Raw genomic sequence first — 20,293 nt, 5'->3', positions numbered from 1 at the left:
TCCTGTAGCATAATACTATTAATATCATTATTTTGCATTATACGTTACGCAAATACAAGCAGTGTTAAGGTATATGTACTAACGTACCTCGAAGCGACATTTCTCCGCCCTGAAGTCTGTGCCTATGAGCATAGTGAACAAAAAAGCACTAAATGTTAAATTATTATGGGTCAAATTACGGGGCCAAAACCTGGATCTGACTATGAACTCTGCAGAGCGTTCTTAGAGTTACGAACACCTCGTGGGCAAACGAACGCGTTGATACGCTTGGTGCGTTTTTAGTGGACCTTACCGAGGCGCAATGAGAACGCAGACGGGAAGTTGCGTGGACAAGGAAGGCGCACATAACACATCCTTGTGAGAGCGAGAGTGAGGATGACATGGCGTCACGGCAGTGCACTCTGCCCTCACTCAATGTCTCACGCGATATTGCAACAGCTGGTGTTCCCTTTTCCCCTCTCTGCTCCACCAATGCGCACTCGTTTCCGCTGTTCTGGCTCAATTAGTACTATAGTAGTGACGAGGAACGATGCGGCGAGAAAATCTGATAATTGATTACTAAAGCCTAAACATTGTTTGCCACCGGATAAGCCTTCGTTAGACATGCATAAGGTTGGTAAATGAAGAAAGCAAAACTTAGCAAGAACCAACTCGTAACCCAGCCAGCCAGTACTTACGCATTAGTAGACAATTCTCAGAATTTCCGTAGCTTTTTCATTTGGCGGCGTACTCTTTTTTTAGCTTCTGTTCCGTATCGTGATGTTTTAGCGCAAGTCAAAGGAAAGCATTTCAGATGTTTCATAAATCTGCGTGACGATATTTTAGAATCGTTTTGGCAGCTGTATTTCATCATACGTCGCTAGGATGGCATGGATTCATGGACATTTTTGTCGTTAATGTGGTTCTTTTCCCTCCGTTTATCTTTCTCTGTCCGACATACACGCTCTCCTGCTCAGGTCAGAGACAAAAGAGGAAACCTTGCCTCTGCCCGTGTTTTAACAATATTCCCTTATCCTACAGGCGGATGTCTGGTGAAATGTTTTTCTTATTTGCCATCGTTCTCATAGGTTAATTTTAAACAATCATCTATCCAACAGGCTCCATTCATTAACGTCAACTCGTCGTGTCGCTTATCTTTCTGGACTGCGGATTTATTGGCGTGAATCGATGCGGTTGTCTTGGTGGTTGTGACAGGCACTTAGTCCAACCCTCGTTTTTCCTTTTGTTTTGCTCTTGTTTCACCTTTTTTTCCCTTTACCTCTTTCCACAGCACAGGGTAGCCAGCTGGTACATGCAGTGGCTCAATTCGATGTCTTTCCTTCCCTTTTGTCTCTATCTCTCTTTCTTGTCCAAGCCTGTGGTTAAATTAGATTTATACGAAACGTAGCCTTCATAAGTTGTTGTCGTTGCGCGGCCAAGAGAAAGTGAAGCTCAAAGAAAAAAATGGGATAAAACTTGATGTTATCATATTTTTGTTGCGTGTTGCATGGACGCTCGAAAATCGTCTACCTCGGTCGTGGAAACAATATCGACCGTCTTTTGTTTCGTTACTTCTTCTGATGTAACTCGCATAACTTTTATACGCAACCTGTGTCGAACATTTGTACTTTGTGTTAACGTAATTCCTTATTCTAAGACAACGCGGTAACACCGCTAAATCAAATGAATTTGTTTTTGTAACGTGAAGTTGGATCAAACGTGTAGGGTCTTTTTCACAGTGGCTACAAATTACATTGTAAGAGTGTTTTCGATTGAAAAATGAGTTACAATGATAAAGTCATTGGAACACTAAAGCTCAACACATTGCTAGAGAAAAATAGCACCTACATGTAAAGCAGAGCTTCGCACTAAGATTTATCGCTTTTCCGATATACCATCACGTATATCAACAGAGGAGTCTGAGGAATTAAAGAATCATCAGTCTATTCATGTCCACTATACGATGAAGGCGTCTCCGAGCGGTCTAGTGATATCAGGCGTAACGTTAACAGACAAGACAGCGGCAGAGATTAGAGAGAAAACGGGTGTAGCCGATCTTCTTGTCCACAATAAGAGCAAGAGATGCAGCTCATCAGTCCAAATAATGCCTTGGACATATAACCGTGGACCATTAGAGTTAGTGGATGGTATCCAAACGAAGGGAACGCAGTTTTAGGGCGGCAACAAATTAGCTGGTGGGAAGAACTTAGGGAATGTGAGGCGTAAGATACAATCAGCTCGCACAAGACAGGGATAATAGGAGATCACTGGGAGGCGTGCTCTGATAAGTACTACGCATTACGATCGCTAACGATTGAGAAAGTAGTGTTGAGCTGGAATACAGAACAAAGTATCAAGGTGCTATTTTAATAATTTCATCGCAAAGAATTCACAGTCTGAATGAATCAGAAAATTCCAGCATTAGAAAATCAAGAAGAATCACCGATGATTATGATACTTCCTTATGTAAGGTTTCGGCACACCTCTATATGTGTTTTCATTTGCCGACATATTTCCTGGCGCGGACAATCTGCCTCGTGTGGCACATGGCAAACGGAGCGACGAGTTCCAAAAGAAGTAACACTCAACCCCAACGATAGCTGCGAGCAGAGTCCGCGTTCGTCGAAAATCTGATCTGCGGGTCAAGCGCGTCGCCATTTATGCATGGATAGTCCATCGTTCCAGATAAATCGCAAGTGCCCTGCGTGGCTTCCAGAAAAAATTCGCGTCGCGCATGCAATCAGATTACAATAATATGGCGCCATCTCGGAGTCTCGTGCTTCGCACTTCTTTCCTCCTCAGCCTTTCGCCATTCTCTCATTCTCCGCTATCCAAAACATTCTTTCTCTGCAGCCTCCTCCTCTGCTTTCCTTTTCGTTCCCTCTGCTTTCATCTTCTGCTGCGCTCATCGTTCGATTTCATTTTCTCTGTTCTCGTCCACTCGAATACGAGGGACAACGCTGACGCTCGCCGCAGGAACAGGCGCCTAAAGCGGCGCACTAAAGCATTTGATAATCCCATTGCACTATTTTTATCGTGCATTTAAGTGCTTGCATCCCCACACAAACCCTTGCCTGCTGTCCGCTTTTATGAATCCTACTTGCTTCTACTTCAGCTGGGTTTATGTCCGTGATATATCATTGCGATAGCATTCATATCGAGGCTGGAAGCCCTTTGGCGCCATCGGCCCCACCGCCATAAGGTCATGCTACCGACGGCGCATGCGCGGGACGCGATGTTTAAGGTTAGAAGGTCTCGAGGGACGCGAGAGACGTGCACTGCGCTTGGCCGCAAAAGACGACGGAGCTGGTCAACCGCACCATGGACTAAGAGGGAGCGTCACGTGATTCAGGTAGCCTCGGCAAGGCAACTTTCTCTGACGCAGCCCCTCCCACTCTCCGGGACCTTGTGCGCACGCGTTGTTTCTTGTGCAGGATTGGGCCCACATGGTTACTGGACCATTCGAGATTGTTTGGTACGTGGTAACCTTCAGTGGCCATAATACGCACACGACAAACTGCCTTAAAATATTTAGACTTGAGGGGAAAGCTTCGTTAACAAACTATAACACAGCCTTCCGTTTCTCTACCACGGTTGCGCTTTAAAACCACGGCGCTGCAATTTTACTTCAGGGACTTTCCTTTTCCTTCATTCTTCTCCACCCTTAAACTGGCTCTCTTAACTACTACACGCAGAGACAAAGCAACAGCGCGCGCATTAGAACCCATAGATGAGATGAATATTTACAATTATTATTAGGGTTATAATTATATTCGAAGGCTGATTGCTGTGCTATCGTTTGATAACGAAGTTTCCCTCAAGTCTAAATATTTTAAGGCAGTTTGCCTTGTGCGTATCGTAGCCACGCACGCTTATATCGCCTTCCGTTGCTCTGCCACGGGTGTGCTCTACCAAGCAACAGCGCGCGCATGCGATCCCATAGATGAGATGAATACATATATATATATATATAGAAAATTATCCGTCATAGCTCTCGTAGAATAGCCTTCTGGGCCATTTCCTTTCTTTTCCTTTTATTTTTGTTCTTTCGAAAGTAGTCCTATTAGGGTTATTATAATCACACGAAGGTATTTCGTCCTCGTCAGCAGCAGTCCTTGAGAGAGCAATTCTGGCGGCTAGCTTCCCACGCTATGCGTGCCGCCCTCGCACCTGTTTAAGCTTTTCCTAGACGCTAGAGCTATACTACTATGTCCGCGCAACCTTAAGCGATCGGAAAGCGCGTTTCCCCCTCTTGGTCGGCGGAGAAGGGAGGCTTCGTTCCGGCCGCGAAGCTCCCCACATATCAGTAAAGTGCCTGGTGGTGGTCTCGTGCTGACGATGCCCTCTCGGTGAGCGCATATTTCCCCCCTCGTCTTTTAAGAGGTTCAATACTTACAAGCATTTGTCTCGCAAACCATATTTATTTCAAGGGAATTTTCCATGTCTCAATAATTTGTCTCGTCGTATTCAAGTGCTGATTGCCGTGTTATAGTTTGTTAACGAAGCTTTCCCCTCAAGTCTAAATATTTTAAGGCAGTTTGTCGTGTGCGTATCATGGCCACGCACGCTTATATCGCCTTCCGTTTCTCTACCACGGTTGCGCTTTAAAACCACGGCGCTGCAATTTTACTTCAAAGCCTTTCCTTTTCCTTCATTCTTCTCCGCCCTTAAACTGGCTCTCTTAACTACTACACGCAGAGACAAAGCAACAGCGCGCGGATTAGAACCCATAGATGAGATAAATATTTACACTTAATTTTAGGGTTATAACTATATTTGAATGCTGATTGCTATGCTATCATTTGTTAACGAAGCTTTCCCTCAAGTCTAAATATTTTAAGGCAGTTTGCCTTGTGCGTATCATAGCCACGCACGCTTATATCGACTTCCGTTGCTATACCACGGGTGTGCTTTAAAACCACGGTGCTGCAATTTTGCTTTCCTTTCCTTCATTTCTCCGCCCTTAAACTGGCTCTCTTCACTACTACACGCAGAGACAAAGTAACAACGCGCGCATTAGATCCCATAGATGAGATGAATATTTACAATTATTATTTGGGTTTTAATTATATTCGAGTGCTGATTGATGTGCTATCGTGTGCGTATCATAGCCACGCACGCTTATACCGCCTTCCGTTTCTCGTTTCTCTACCACGGGTGTGCTTTAAAACCACGGCGCTGCAATTTTGCTTTCCTTTCCTTCATTTCTCCGCCCTTAAACTGGCTCTCTTCACTACTACACGCAGAGACAAAGCAACAACGCGCGCATGCGATGCCATAGATGAGATGAATACATATATATATAGAAAATTATCAGTCATAGCTCTCGTAGTGTAGCCTTCTGGGCCGTTTCCTTTCCTTTTCTTTTTGTTCTTTCGAAAGTAGTCCTATTAGGGTTATTATAATCACACGAAGGTATTTCGCCCTCGTCAGCAGCAGTCCTTGAGATAGCTATTCTGGCGGCTAGCTTCCAACGCTATGCGTGCCGCCCTCGCACCTGTTTAAGCTTTCCCTAGACGCTAGGAAAGCGCGTTTCCCCCTCTTGGCTAGCGGAGAAGGGAGGCTTCGTTCCGGCCGCGAAGCTCCCCACATCTCAGTAAGGTGCCTGGTGGTGGTCTCGTGCTGACGACGCCCTCTCGGTGAGCGCATATTTCTCACCTTATCTTCCCCCCCCCCCATTTTCCCAAGAAATTATGCCTTCTAACCACTGTCGACTGTCGCGAACAACAAACGACTGTCGCGGACACCACCAGTCCCTTTCCACGTAAGTATGAGGCTCGGAGCAGGAGCTATGGCGCTTGAAAGTAACCTGGGGCCTGACGAACCAACCGACTGAGCTATCTTTCCGGGCAACATCCAAGGGTCATGAGTTCAAATCACCTGTCATGTTCCTTTTTATGCGAAGCATATTACGGGAGCACAACCCAGCTCCTCAGGCACGGCGGTGTTGCCTTCAATGACCTTTGACCCCATGCCATACCACGTGACACCGTGACGTCACGACAGAGGAGAAACGGGGCTCCAACTCGCGCCGTCGCTCGCGGCGTCGTGGCGGTATATAGACGAGGCAACCTAAAGTTTGCCCGCGCGGCACCAGCGCCGAATGCTCTCCTAGCGGACCGATGGAAGTTTCGAGGGTCGTCGCTGCGCTAGCGCGCGCCCGTGTTCTATACGGCGGGAGCGCTCGTGCGCGTGGTTTTTGCGATGCCGAGTGCGACTTCATCAGCCAGGAAAGGTGGCACGCAATACTGATGTGTTGTTGATTGCCACAGCAGCCTCGAAGACAAGAAAGGTCGTACGCCGCCCGTGAAGTTCTGCAGATTTCTTGGGAAGTGGTACGAGAAGGGCAGACGACAAGCATGGATAACTGCAGTGCGTCGAGTCAAGTAAGCCTCATACTTTCGCATTCACGTGTAATATCTTGAAAGCGGAATAGTCATATGCCTGTTTTTAGTGCACGGCCGTTTGTTTATATAGCACGTCGCGTTGTTGAATTGTGGTGGCATCCGCCGTTTGCTAGCGGTAAATTCATGCGTGCTGCGCCGCTAAGCTCTACGACGCGTGCTCGATTCCCAGCCACGGCGGCCGCATTTCGATAGGGGCAAAATGCAAGAACACCCTTGATACCGTGTGCTTTGATTTTTGTGCATGTTAAAGAACCCCCAGAGGTTGAAATTATTCCTGAGACTCCCCATTACAGCGGGCCTCAGAAGGGCCGTCTTGAAGAATAAGAGCCAAATGGTTGCCGGACCATTCGCGATTGTTTGATACGTGGTAACCTTTAATGACGCCTGCTGTCAGAAGCATGGAGGCATGCGGGAAGCAACAGGTAGTTTTCTGCTACCATACACATCGTTCTTCACTTGAAATACATTGCCTTGAAACCCGAAGTCTTGGGCGCCCGATCCCTGACGATAGAATTTTTGTAAAAACGTCGGACTCTTGCACCTAACACCATCGTTATTGGAGTGGCCGGCGCTGAGGCTTTTAGTGAAATCAGCTGTTCTGCACTTAAAAATGCGGTGCTTATATTCTTGCTTTTTTTCCCACTGTCTTGCACCTCGAATCACCACAAGCACCTACGTAAAGTGTGATGGTTCGGTGCGTTACCAGACTGACGTAACAAACACTCTACTTTGCCCACGCTTGAACCTTCACAAATTGTGTGTGCGTTTGCCAAGCGTGACATTTGCGCCTCTTCTGAAATAACCTTGCCAGCTGTGTAGGGAAAACAACAAAAAGAATGATTTTAGCATGTCTGGAGTGGTACTTAGAATACTATTCATGTGCTATAGCCGCATTCAGACTTGGCCGTTCGTCGACAGACAAGTTTGTTGACTTGATAACATTTGTGCAAAAACCAAAAGGCCTGTGGGCGACTATCTTTAGCTCTGTTTTTTTTTTTGCAAATGCAAGTTCTTTATTTTTCTTTACATAATCATGGTAATACAGATATCTGGACCGATAGCCAGGGAAGGCTAGTTTGCGGTCCAGTGAAAAATTACAAAGACAGGTAAGGCGCAGTTTTGAACAGCACAGTATACCGGAACATGTCGTGAGTTATACAGACAACAAACATTTTGAAAATACTCGTACATAATGAAAGTAAGTTAGAGATTCTGGTTATCAAGAAAAAAGAATTTGCTACATTGCTTGAAATTACGTGCGGTTTTAACTTCTAGGGGTAAAATATTCCAGATTTTTGCACCAATGAATTCAATTAACCTTTCACCGTATACATTGTAACACTTGGGTAAGTTGAGGTTACCTTTTAAAGCATGTCTGGTACTGCGAGTTGGAAATGAAAAAACGTTTGGAAGAATAGGAAAGTTAGTGCATAAAATATTATTAACTGAAATTGAGATCTTGTGATTACATAGTGCATTAACGGATAACACATGTTGTGTTTCGAAAACATCATTAAATGTATCACTGGCATATTTTGAAGGGCCAATTATTTTCAGGGCCCTTTTCTGTACTTTGTATAGGGAAGGCTAGTTTCTAGGCGTTAAAGGGGCTTATGATAATGTCATCCATGAAGCCATCCTTAGCACGTTAGAAGCCGTCGGACTTCGTGGTAAGATATATATTTGGGTGTGCTACTACTTACAGAGGAGACCATTCTATGTGCACACAGAAAATGGTCCGACATCCGAGCACTACGGTAGCCGAAGAGTGCCTCAAGGCGGAGCGCTTAGCCCGACTCTTTTCAATCTCACCCTCAGTGGATTAGTTGACAACCTGCCAAGCACAGTGCGACTTTCCATCTATGCGGACGACATCTGCATTTTGGCTTCAGGTGTGACACGACTTCAGCTTCGCGCTTGGCTTCAGAAGGCAGCCATTATGACATCTTGTTACCTTCGTGAACAAGGACTTGAAATTTCATGCGGAAAGCGCGCAATGGTAGCATTCACGAGGTAGCCAATGTCTGCTTACGGCACATCTATTAACAGACCATTTATATCGTACAGAAAAGTCACTGGTTCATGGGAGTCATAATTGACAGAAAACTGTCTTGGACTCCGCACGTGAATTATGTGAAAACGTGGCTGACTGCTATCTGTCACCTGTTCAGGTTCCTTGCAGGGAAAAGTTGGGTGTATCTATGCACGATATGTTACAGCTCTACATGGCGTTGTTCGTTGGATTCCTGCGATACAGCCTTCCTGCAATATTCAAAACCTGCAAGACTAAGCCGCGTACGATTCAGAGTATTCAAGCCAGAGCCCTTAAGATATGTCTTGGCTTACCACGCAGTGCATCAATGGCGGAAAGCATTGCCCATGTGTAGGATTACCCAATCACGACGCACATTAACGTTGAGAGAGCGCGCATGGATCTCAGGCATTACGCTAGACTCCATCTCACGTCTTAGACTCACTGCTGCAAGGCTGTGATCGACATTTAGCGGTACTGCCGGTGCACATCGTGCATCGTTTACTTCAGGGTACGCACCTGCGGCCAAGCCAGCATTTGCTCCGTGGTGTTTCAGCCTTCCAAAAGTACATATAATGATTCCAGGACTGCAGAAGAAGACAGATCTACCGGCCCCTGCTCTAAAACAGCTAAGATTACTTCTTTTGCACAAAAAGTTCAGCAGCCACGTGATTATGTATATCGATGAATCGACTACGTCGTGCAGTCTGGAGCGCCGTGGCTATTCTAACTTGAGGAATGACACTACGGTTCAAGACGTCGCATGTCACGACCTCAACGGCGGCAGTACTAACGGCCCTGCGTCGGGCACTGGAATTCATTGATTCTGAAAGACCTAGAAAATGGGCAGTGTTCTGTGATTCAAAACTAGTATTATAGTGAACGCAGTCAGTTCTCCGACACGGATGTCATGACCAATTGATATACCTAATCATGAAACTTTACCATAACGTTCAACAAAAAGGTCACGAGGTCGTTTTTCAATAGGTACCTGGTCATTGTGCAATCAGCGGGAACGATTCCGCCGATAACGCTGCTTGCACAGCACATAAAGAACAGCACAGTGTTCCAATTACAATTTTGAGAACAGAGGCCGCAAGGCAGCTTCGACACCTGGCACGCAGTCTCACACTGACCGAGTGGAACTCGCCAAACTTACGACTTACAAGACAGCATCGACTAAACCCCTCCCTGCAACTCCGACCTCCACTCAGATTTCGTCAACGTGAAGCTGCACTACTCTGTCGCCTTTGGTTAGGAGTTGCCTTCACAAAGGTATACTCTACATTAATTGGAGTGACTGACAGTGCAGCATGCGAGGTTTGTGGCACCGAAGATAACGTCGATCACCTGCTGTGCCACTCCACGATATGCCCCAGAGAGACAGGAACTTGCCAAAGCTTTCCAAAAACTGGACAATCGGCCGCTTTCTGTGCAGATGGTTCTGGAACACAGCCCCATCTTAAGGACGACGGGGTTGTGCGACCATTTGTGACTATTAATGCAAAATCAGCAAGACCGCACGCGTCTGTGAACTCATCGCAATTTGCTTCTTTCCTCCCATCCTCTCTCTCCCTGTGAGCTTTCTTTTACCCTTTCCTATTTTCCCGGTATAGGGTAGCCAACCGGACTTTATGTGGTTAACCTCCCTGCCGTCTAACTTACTTTTTCCTCTTGCCTCTGAAATACCCCCTGCAGACGCTACCAAAGCAATCGGACTACAATCTACCACTTCCTATCACGGGACTAGGGCCTACTTCTCCTCTATATTCTTTCCTACGACTAGGTTTCAGGTATGCCACGTGGCGCTCCCTCCTAGTGTATTCCCTCCGCCATGAATCACACCCTCAGGCTCCATTCAGTCGGCTCTACAGTGTTGCTACTCCAGCGTTAATCTTTCGCCGCTGGTACGAGTTTGGCGCGCAAGTAAATGTGCGTTTCTGTTGAGGATACTGTGCATGACTAACCGTAATGCAGACACTGGTGTTGTGGAATGGATTGTAAATCTCAAGCTACTTATATCAACTTATTTCCATTGGCGCTTACAACCACTGCGACGCGCCTGATCACAACGCTGCACGACTCTATTCATTCTGCGCCACAGCAGTTGTACGACCTCCCGTGTCATGCCATGCTGCGCTCACCGAGTACTAGAACGCTGTGTGATGATCCCCAGCGGAGATCACTACTTTGCTATAGCTTTGAATGCTTCACCCAAGCGAAACACCGGTTCTTCAATTTTATGTGATTATTTTTCTCCTTTTTTTCCCTCTAAGAAGCTGGCGATATCTATCTTTGTACGGCACTGTTCAGCCTCAGAAACTCGAGCTGCAGTTGAAGAAGTTTAGTTTCTGCTGGAGTCGTCTGTTGGCGATTCTCGGAGGCCACAAAACGTCACAATGCTCGCTGCAAAGCACGAGAAGTTTCTGCCATGTGTATGGAAAAGCCAGGACAAAAGTTTTTTCTTTCTTCTTTTTTTAGGATAAAAGGTCCAAGGAATTCGCAGGTGGCTTCATGGTCCTACTTGGGCAGCATGCTTCGCGTAAAATTTAAAGAAGCTTTAGAAAAAATTATCTGCAGTCTGCCAGAGAACCTTTTGGGGCCGTGTGACATAACCTTTGGTGAAAAAGGTGCCCCACTGGCTCCATTGGCAGTGCTGCGTAGTGGTGCGATGTCGCTGATTCGTATTAACATTGAAGATGAATATTGAATGTTGAAGATGTTCTAGGTTATGATTTACCCCTATCAGAAAGAAGGTGCTTAGCGCAGTCTGTATTTTGCGGCCGAGTGTGGTACGTTTGTCACGTCGTACAGCCACCATTACGGGTTGCTAGGTCCTTGCAATCCCTTCTTGGTGCCTTCTTCTGGTCGGGCCGTACAGAACTAGTCTGTCGCGCGGCGCTTGGGCAACCACGCTCTCGCAGTGGGTTCGCCTTTCCATCCGTGTCTGTCTGCTGCCGGCTGCTTGCTCTGCGATTTCTGCTCCGTCTGTTCAGTGTCCATGTCCATGATCATGATCAGTGTCCAGCGCGTGAACTCGCTTGCTATTTCCTTGGCACGAAAATTCGCTACATGTTACCGGGCGTACACTTAAATCGCGGCCCACAAGTGTTAAACGCACCTACATTTTACTGTACGGCCGTGGCATTTTATCGCCACATACAACAGGTATGTCCTGATGTAGACGTTCTCCAAAACCGCGTAGTAGATACTATGTCAGCCTTACTGCTTCCTCTAGTTCCCCCAGTGCGCCTCGCACGTTCCAATAATGTATCGTGGGATGCGATAACGGCGTCATTTTTGCCTGGCCACCTACGCGACTTCATGTGGCATCTAGTGTGGCAAGTGCTTCCAACTCGGGACAGGCTTGAGCGGTGGGGCGTTGTCCCATCTTCGCAGTGTCCCAATTGCCCCCTTCAAGAATCCAACAAACATGTACTGCTGCAATGCGTCATTGCCAGTATATTTTGGAGGGCCGTGCATACTGGATTTCGTGGCCTTGGAGTTAACCGCTTTAATACATCTGGTCGCTGCTCACGTGGCAGCTTCGCGCGAATTTTAATTGCTGCGGGGGCCTTCTGTCTATGGCGTAAGCGGTGCGAGGCAGTTGCCATGGGACGTCGTCACCGCGCTCTGTTTCCACTTATGGGGAGGCTCTACTCTGAGCTAGTGTCGTTTCTGTCGGAGGAGTTGTTCTTCCTTGGAGAAGAAGAGTTCCTTCGACAGTGGTCATGTCGTTTCCTGTCGGTGGCTGATGGACGCGTATGGCTGAATTTTCGTCCAGCCTGGTTCTTGTAGCCAGCCCATCAGAATTATTCATTTAATGCACATAGAATGCAGGTGCCCGTGATTTCTGTGTGTGTGTCCTCTCGTATACATGATCATTTTTGTATATACACATTTCGTGCACATCACTTCAAAATTGTGTAAAGTGTTCTATCACATAATCATTGTATATAACCATTGTGCACACTGTATATATTGAAAATCATTTTGTACATGTGGCATTTAGTTTATGTGTAACTGTGCCTTTCCGTGGGTATACGTGTTTATATGTTGGTGCGTGAGGACTCGGACACTACTTACCTTGACAACGCGCTGTGTATCGTTTCTTACATGTTATCGTCCCGGTGGAATTGTGCCGTGATTAAGACTCAGTGTTCGTATCGTCTCTTGTCGAAATAAACTTTTTCTAAACACACATTTTGTGCCCCACCAAATGATGGCCGTAATAGCGGTGCCAGCATAGCGTTCGCCGTCTCTGATTCGCAATAACTTCGTCTGCCCCACCAAATGGTGGAAATAGAAGCGTATATAACATTTACGTTTCTCTGTGTGTGTGTGTAGTTGTTTCCTAGAAACCTTGCAAAAGATGCATAAAGCATCACGTAGTTTTGCAAGGATTGAGCGACGGCCATGTTTGTTCATCATCAGAGAAAGGGCAGCGCTTCAAGATGGGACAGAAAAGAGGAACCAGACCCACTGTATGTGTGGGTGTGGCTGATAATCAGAAGAAACAAATGAAGGTCAAGTTTCGATTTCATGAAGTCAGCGCCGAAGCCTGAGCATGGATTAGTCACCGTGACTTGACGGATTTAAGGCATTTCTTCGTATTTGGGACGTTGCGGTGCAGGACTATTTGTCGAAGCTTGCTAAGTTTCGTGTTTGTCTCTCTAAAAACAGCAGTGTAGTCCACCTTTAGTGTTTTAAATTAATCTATGCCCGAGCATATGCAGCGAAAATCAGTCACGTCAAGGCGGCCTGATTAGAAGACTCCAAGATGTTGTCGCCACCAGTTGTTGATGTTTGACCCTTTTTTTGCTCACCCAGCACCTTCTCACAAAACACTGGATCTTCTTTTGCTTTACTTTGTATCCTAGAAACATAACCTGCTAACTATCCAGAAAATTTTTATTTTTAAAATTCCTTTAAAGTACTCAATCTTAACGCCTTAGAAGGTGCGGGCTTCGCACGATATTTGGGTTTAAAGCTTTCTCAGTCCACGTCAGAGAGTTTTTGCACAATAGGTTGCTGGTGCTTGCTCATCACTGTTTTGTTTTTTGTTTTCTTCAAATGGTCACCTGTCCCTGCTCTTCTGACGCGTTTTTTTCGCCAGTCTGACGTACACGCCGTCTTACACAGATTGAACATTTCATCGTAGCATTGGACCAAACTATCGTTTCAACCGCGTCCTCAATTTAGTCCACACTAATCGCAGCTTGCCGGACTTGTCAGTCACGTCCTCTGAGGAAATTTTATTTTATAGTTTTAAACTGTTTATGCGTAATCATCTTTGGCAAGGTCCACATCCTTGTCAGGCAAAAAGTGCCTTTTACTTTCACAGAAATCTGTACTTTACAATGTCTAGACATATAATTGTTGTGGTATTGTAAATGTAGATGACCAGTAGCCTTTAGGCGATAAGAGACAACTAAAAAAATAATAATAAAGGAGAATACCCATACGGAAACCTAGGGCTCCTTAGAGGGTGCATGGGGAAGCTTACAATAGGGGTGGACCAACAGAAATTCGGAGATGGGTTGACTTGAAATTTGGGGTTCGGTCACCTTGAAATTTTGAGATGGGCCAACGTGATATGAAGAGGGGGGGGCAACTTGAAATTTGGGAGTAGGCCGAGAATAATATGGGGGCGGGCCAAATTAGAATTTGGAATGGGCCAAGTTAAATGCGGAGGTGGGCCAACTTGAAATGTCGGGGTGGGCAAACTTGAAATCTCGGGGTGGGTGAACTTAAATTTGGAGGCGGGCCAAGTTAAAATTTAGCTGTGCAAAAACTTGAAGATTGCGCGTGAGCCAACTAGAGATATCGGGGTGGCCCAATGTCCACTGGAACACAGCGGATCGCCCTCCCAGGTCTGAACACCTGGCGGGCCAGTGACCGCGTCGAGAGGTGTGGCGAGTTTTCAGTGGACCTTACCAAGGCGCAGTGAGAACGCAGAGGAGGACTTGCGAGAGTGACCGCAAGGGTGACGCGCCAATGCGGCAACGCACTCTCCCCTTACGCAACGCCTCACGCCATGCTGCTGCTGCAGTAGGCGTTCTCTTTCGACCACTCTGGTACGTTGAGGCGCGCCCGTTCCCGGTGCCCTGGCTCAATCCGTACGATCGCATTGAAGAGGCCCGATGCAGCGAGAGTCTTTGACAAGTGTCTACTAAAGCCTAAGCATTCTTTGCCACTGGAAAGACCATGCGTAGACGTGCACAAGCTAGGAAAATCAAGCATGCAAAGCTAAGCAAACACGAAGTCACAGGGGAGACAAACAATGCTTACTCTTTATTAGACAATTATGATAAATTCTGTAGGATTTTCACTTATCTACTTGTTCTGTTTTAGCCTCTCTTCCCTTTCCTGATCTTTTTGCACAGCAAAAAGAACGTGTGAAATAATTCATAAATCTGCGTGGTGGACATTCTTTAATCTCTTTTGCAGGTATATTTGATCACACGTCACTAGGATGGCACGGAATCATGAAAATATTTTTTCTATTCCCTCGGTAGGTTTCCTTGTGTGGTTCTATCTCTCTCTATCCAACACACACAAACTCTCCTACTTAGGTCAGAGACAGAAGAGGAATTATTGCTTCGACAAGTTTTTTTATAGTTACCCTTCTCCTGCATGTGAATGTCTGGTACACTTTTTCTTTTATTTGGCCCGGTTCTTATCAATTCATTAAAAAAAACACTATCTCTCCGACCTGCTCGATTTATTACCGTCAATCCATTTTGTATCGTGTCGCTTACCTTTCTCGACAGCGGATTTATTAGCACGAACCAGCGTGGTCGTCTTGGTGATTGTGACAGGCGCTTTGTCCAAAATTGTCTGTAAGCAACAAAAAAAAAAGATTTATCAGAAGCGTAGGCTTGACTGGTCGTTGTGTACGAGAGGAAGCGAAGCTGAAGGGAAAAAAAGATTTGTTAGAACTTGATGAAGTATTTTTGTTGCGTGTTTCATCGAAGCTCAAAAACCATCCGAGCTGTGTCGTTAGAAATAGTGTAGAACTACCTCTTCATTCCTTTTTCTGAATTATTTCACAGAACTCTATTACCCAAATGGGTTGGTACATTTGTGCTTGGTAATAAAACACTTCTTTTTTTCTAAATCTAAGCGTTAAGAGGTGTAAATCAGTGATGAATCTTTTTCTATAACGCGAAGTTGAATCAAATGTGGAAGGTGCTTTTCATAGTGCATATATGTTACAATGTTGTAGCGTTTTGCGATGATAAATGAGTTGCAACGATGAAGTGATTGCAGCACTAAAGCTCGGAATCTTCCTAGTGAAACACTATACCAAGCGTTTAAACCAAAGCTCCCTAGAGCAACTCACTTTTCCATTTGCATCCGACAGCACTAATCACTTAAGGTAGTGTAACAAGGAAAATGTAACGCCTTATAGCACTCGTGGAATGGTAACTCACTAGCATCACGCATATCAAAAGAGGAATCTGAGAAGTTAAAGCGCCATCAACCTATTTATGTCCACTGTAGGACGAAGGCGCCTCCCAGCAACCCAGCGATATCAGACGTTACGTTAAAAGACAAGCCGACCGCGGGCTGGATTAGAGAGTAAACGGGGCTAGCCGATGTTGTCGACAAAAAGAGGAAGCGGTGGAGATGGGAAGTCCATGTAATACGTAGGACATATAAACGCTGGACCATTCGAGTTACAGCTAGAACGGTTGGTGAGGGACAGGTACCCAGTTTTATGAAGTCAAAGAATTTGGTGGTGGCATGAAATTAGGAAATTGGCATGCGTAAGATTGAATCAGCTCGCACGAAATAGGGGGGAAAGGAGATAATTGGCAGAGGCCGTCTGAGAAGTGTGACGCATTAAATTCGCTTATGAGTAAGATAGTAGTTTCGATGTGAGGTGCAGAACAAAACATAAAGGTGCTATTTTAATATTTTAATCTCAAAGAAATCAGAATCCGAAAAAATCAGAGAACTCTCGCAGAACAAATATCAGACAGATTCACCGATGATCATTATAATCTCTAACGCAATACTTGAGCACATCTCTATACGTGTTTTCATTTTCCGATATATTAGCTGGCGCGGCCAATCTGTCTCGTGTGGCAGGTTGCAAGCAAAGGGAAGCGCTGCATAAAGAGTAACACTCCAACACAACGACAGCGGCGAGAAGAGTCCGCGGTCGTCGGAAATCTTGTCTGCGGGTCAAACGCGTCGGCTTTTATGCATGGCTAGTCTGAGGTTTCAGTGTAATCGTTGGGGTCCGCCTCACTTCCAGAAAGTACTACACCATTGGCGTCGCGCAGACAGTCAGATTACAATACTATGGCGCCATCTCGTAGTCTCGTGCGGCGCTCTTCTTGCCTCCTCACACTTTCGCCATACTCTCTTCCTCCGCTTTCCGCCTCATTCTTTCACTGCAGTCTCCTCTCCCGCTTTCCTCCTCGCGCTCTCTGCTTTCATCCTTCGCTGTGCTCGTTCGCTCGCCTCAGAGGGGTAACGCTTACGCTCACCGCTGGAACAGCTGCCTAAGAGGTGCGCTCTAAAAAGATTGGTGGTGAGGCTACGTTTCTTCAATTGTGCATTGAAGTGCTTGCACCCGGAGCACAAACCTTTGCCTGCAGTCCGTTTTATGTATTCTCCTTGCTTCTACTTCAGCTGGGCTCAGTTCTATTTTATTACGATATCAATCTTATGTATGCTAGAAGCCCATTGGCGCCGTTGACCCCACCGCCTTGCGGTCACGCCATCGATGGCACAGGCGCGGGCCGTGATGTTGCAGGCCGTCTCAAGCAACGCGAGAGGCGTGCAGTACACTTACCGGCAAAAGACACTGGAGCCGGTTGCGCGCGCCATGGAGGCAGGAAAAAAATGCCAAGAGGAAGTGTATCGCCATGCCGCTACCTTCAGCAAGAGAACATTCTCTCACGCTGCCCCTCCCACTCTCCGCGGCCTTTTGCGTGCCCGGTGGCTCTGTGTAGGATTAGGCCCACATGGTTGCCGGACCACTCGATATTGTTTGGTGCGTGTTAACCTTTAGAGGCGCCTGCTGACAGAGGCATGGAGGCACCTGGGAAGTAACGGGTGGCTTTCTTCTTCCTCACGCAGTGTTCTTCGCTTCACATGCGTTGTCTTGAAACATATAGAAGGTTTTGGTTGCCAAACCCATGAAGAAAGTATTTTTGAAAGCGTCCGTAACTTCCACTCAACACCACCGTTAGTAGAGTTGCCAGCTTTCTCCCCTCGGAAGCCATCCAGAATGCCTCAGCGTGGTCTTGTGTTTGGCCCACTCAGCTGTTGGGCACCTTAACTCATTCCGTACCTCGCCCATTGGGCATAGTAAGCCCGCTAAGATAGTTTGAAACGTCGATTTCAAGATCTGCCGTGCCACTCACTGAAAAACTGCGCTATCGTACGTGAAGGAGGAGAACTATATTTTTTTTTTATCTGAGTAGTTCGCTTTTTTTTTCCGACCAGGTGGTGATTCTTGGGCGCTCTTGGACGTTTCGCAAACGTCAAAGCAGAACGCAACAATTCCCGGCCGCTATTGCTTGTTTCAAATGCCGGCACACTGCACACATGGGCACACTGCGCCATTGGACTTCAAGGAGAAGAAATATATTTTTGTTTTCTAAGCAGTTAGGCATTTTCAATCAAGGCAGTAATTTTCGAATGCGCTTCAAAATTTCGCGATCATCAAAGTAGAAAGCAAAAATGGCCGCCTCGGGGAGTGGTGTGCGCGCACCGAAAGATCGCAGATGTCGTGATTCCGCTGCGTCTGCGCCTGATTTTATCAATGCATCGAGCAGTAGCGAGAATCAGCTTGCTGAATATTCGTCACACTTCGACTCTGACAGCGAAGACGGCGCAAACCAGCCCTGAACAACAGTGGCTGCAGCCCGGCACGCTAAACTGTAGTGCTTGCAGTAAAATTTTCTAGTGGAATACCTGTTCAATAAACACGGTAATACATTCAGTACAATATTACACGGTAATACATTCAGTACATCTCATAATTTTGTTACGCGTCTTTGTTACAACATGCGTGTCTTTACAAACTTTGTTCAGTTATATCCTACAATCTTGATTCTGGTAATTCATATCTTTTTATCACATACAGCTCGTTAATAGAAGTTCTAAGCATGAAAAGTGAATTGGTTCTGCTTTTTTTATGTATAACATAAAATATTGGATAGAGTAGTTTCTTAAGAAAAGACATCTCAGGTAAGCTACAAAAACACCTATTTTCCACTTGGTAGGGTAAGAGTTAAACGGCTGTGCGTATTTTCTTGCTATGTTTCGCGCTGTCTTGCGAGTTGATCTAACACACCCGCCTACGTAACGTGTGGTGGTTCGGTGCGTTACGTGAGTAAGATAACGAACACTCGACTGCGTCACACGCTTGAACTTGCACCCGCCGTGGTTGCTCAGTGGCTATGGTGTTGGGCTGCTGAGCACGAGGTTGCGGGATCGAATGCCGGCCACGGCGGCCGTATTTAGATGGGGGCGAAATGCGAAATCACCCGTGTACTTAGATTTAGGTGCATGTTAAAGAACCCCAGCCGGTCAAAATTTCCGGAGTCCTCCACTGCGGCGTGCCTCATAATCAGAAAGTGGTTTTGGCACGTAAAACCCCATAATTTAATTTAATTTGAACGCTTGAACCTTCGCCAACCTTGGTGTGCGTTTCTCACACCTGATTTGTGCGCCTGCTTGCGGATCACGGAGGCGTTCGGGCCAGCATTCCCAAATCCCATCGATGAATAAGTCCGGATGTAGGAATGAAGGCAGAAGGGGTGTATCTTACATTAGCCACATTGTCTCCAGATACGAAAGCCCACTCCATCAAAGGTCTGAGTCCACATCAGGACACGTCACCACCACTGCACAATAGGGCTCCGCTTTTAATACCGTCGTCTTCCTTAGGCGACTCAACCAGGGAATCTGGTGACTATATAGCTGCCAAACGCGATCGTCGAATGTGTCGCGATACCCGCCCATGCCATGTAATTCTCCTGCCGCACTCCACTTCCTATGGTATGGAATGGGTTACCGTTTAGCAGCCTTGGAATAAAAAGTCAGGGCCTTTCTTCGGTAGCATTTCCCGTTGGGCCTTTTCATCATTAGTTCAGGCTGTCAGGTACAGGTAGCGGGCGCTTTTGTGGACCCGTCAACAGCCGGTGCCCACGCTGCGTTCACTTCGGTATGGCCGCTGACGAATGGGAGTGGTTACCTCGTGGTCATCGTCTAATTAAGACTTTTGGTCGTGTTGACACGTAACAGCCTATTCCAAAATTCACCGCAAGAGACGCAACAAAAAGAAGCCAACCAAGGCCTAGTTCTCCTCTATATTATTTTCTATGAATAGGCTTAGAGTTTGTCACGTGGCCCTCCCTCGTGCATTCCTTCTGCTGTGGACTATACACTCACGCTCCGTTGAGTCGGCTCTACAGTGGCGACACTAAAGCGTTCGTATTTCGCCGTTGGCACGAGTGTCATACGCAAGCAAATTTGCGCTTCGGTTGAGGATAAGTGTGCACGACGCACCGTAATGCATGCACTGGAATGAGTGGAATGGATTGTTAAATGTCAAGCTACTTACATCTAGTTATTTCGTTTGGCGCTCACAGCCATTGTGACACGCCTGATCACAACGCTGCCCATCTCTATTCATTCTGCGCAACAGCAGTTGTACGACCTGCCGTGCCGTGCCATATCGCTCTCACCTAGTGTTCGAACACAGCGTGAGGATCTCCAGTGCAACGCATAATCTTGCTATCGCTTCGAATACTTCGTCCAAGCCAAACAGCGGTTATCTTTTTTTACTTGATTCTTTTTAACTTTTTTTTAGCTGCGTAAAGCTGACGATATCTCTCTTTGTATGGCA

General features: G+C 46.4%; 1 long non-coding RNA gene across 2 annotated transcripts in view; it reads right to left on the bottom strand.

The window, feature by feature from the left end:
- The window catches only part of LOC135916392 (uncharacterized), a 365,570-nt gene that overhangs the window by 285,456 nt on the left and 59,821 nt on the right, over positions 1–20,293 (bottom strand). For both annotated transcript variants that reach the window (XR_011507402.1, XR_011507403.1), the window contains exon 2: positions 15,180–15,258. This is a non-coding gene — a long non-coding RNA (uncharacterized lncRNA). The remainder of the gene's footprint in view (positions 1–15,179; positions 15,259–20,293) is intronic.

Source organism: Dermacentor albipictus, chromosome 7 (genome assembly GCF_038994185.2).
Source record: "Dermacentor albipictus isolate Rhodes 1998 colony chromosome 7, USDA_Dalb.pri_finalv2, whole genome shotgun sequence".
In the NCBI taxonomy this organism is placed as follows: Eukaryota; Metazoa; Arthropoda; class Arachnida; order Ixodida; family Ixodidae; genus Dermacentor; species Dermacentor albipictus.
This window is presented reverse-complemented; position numbering and strand designations above follow the sequence as displayed.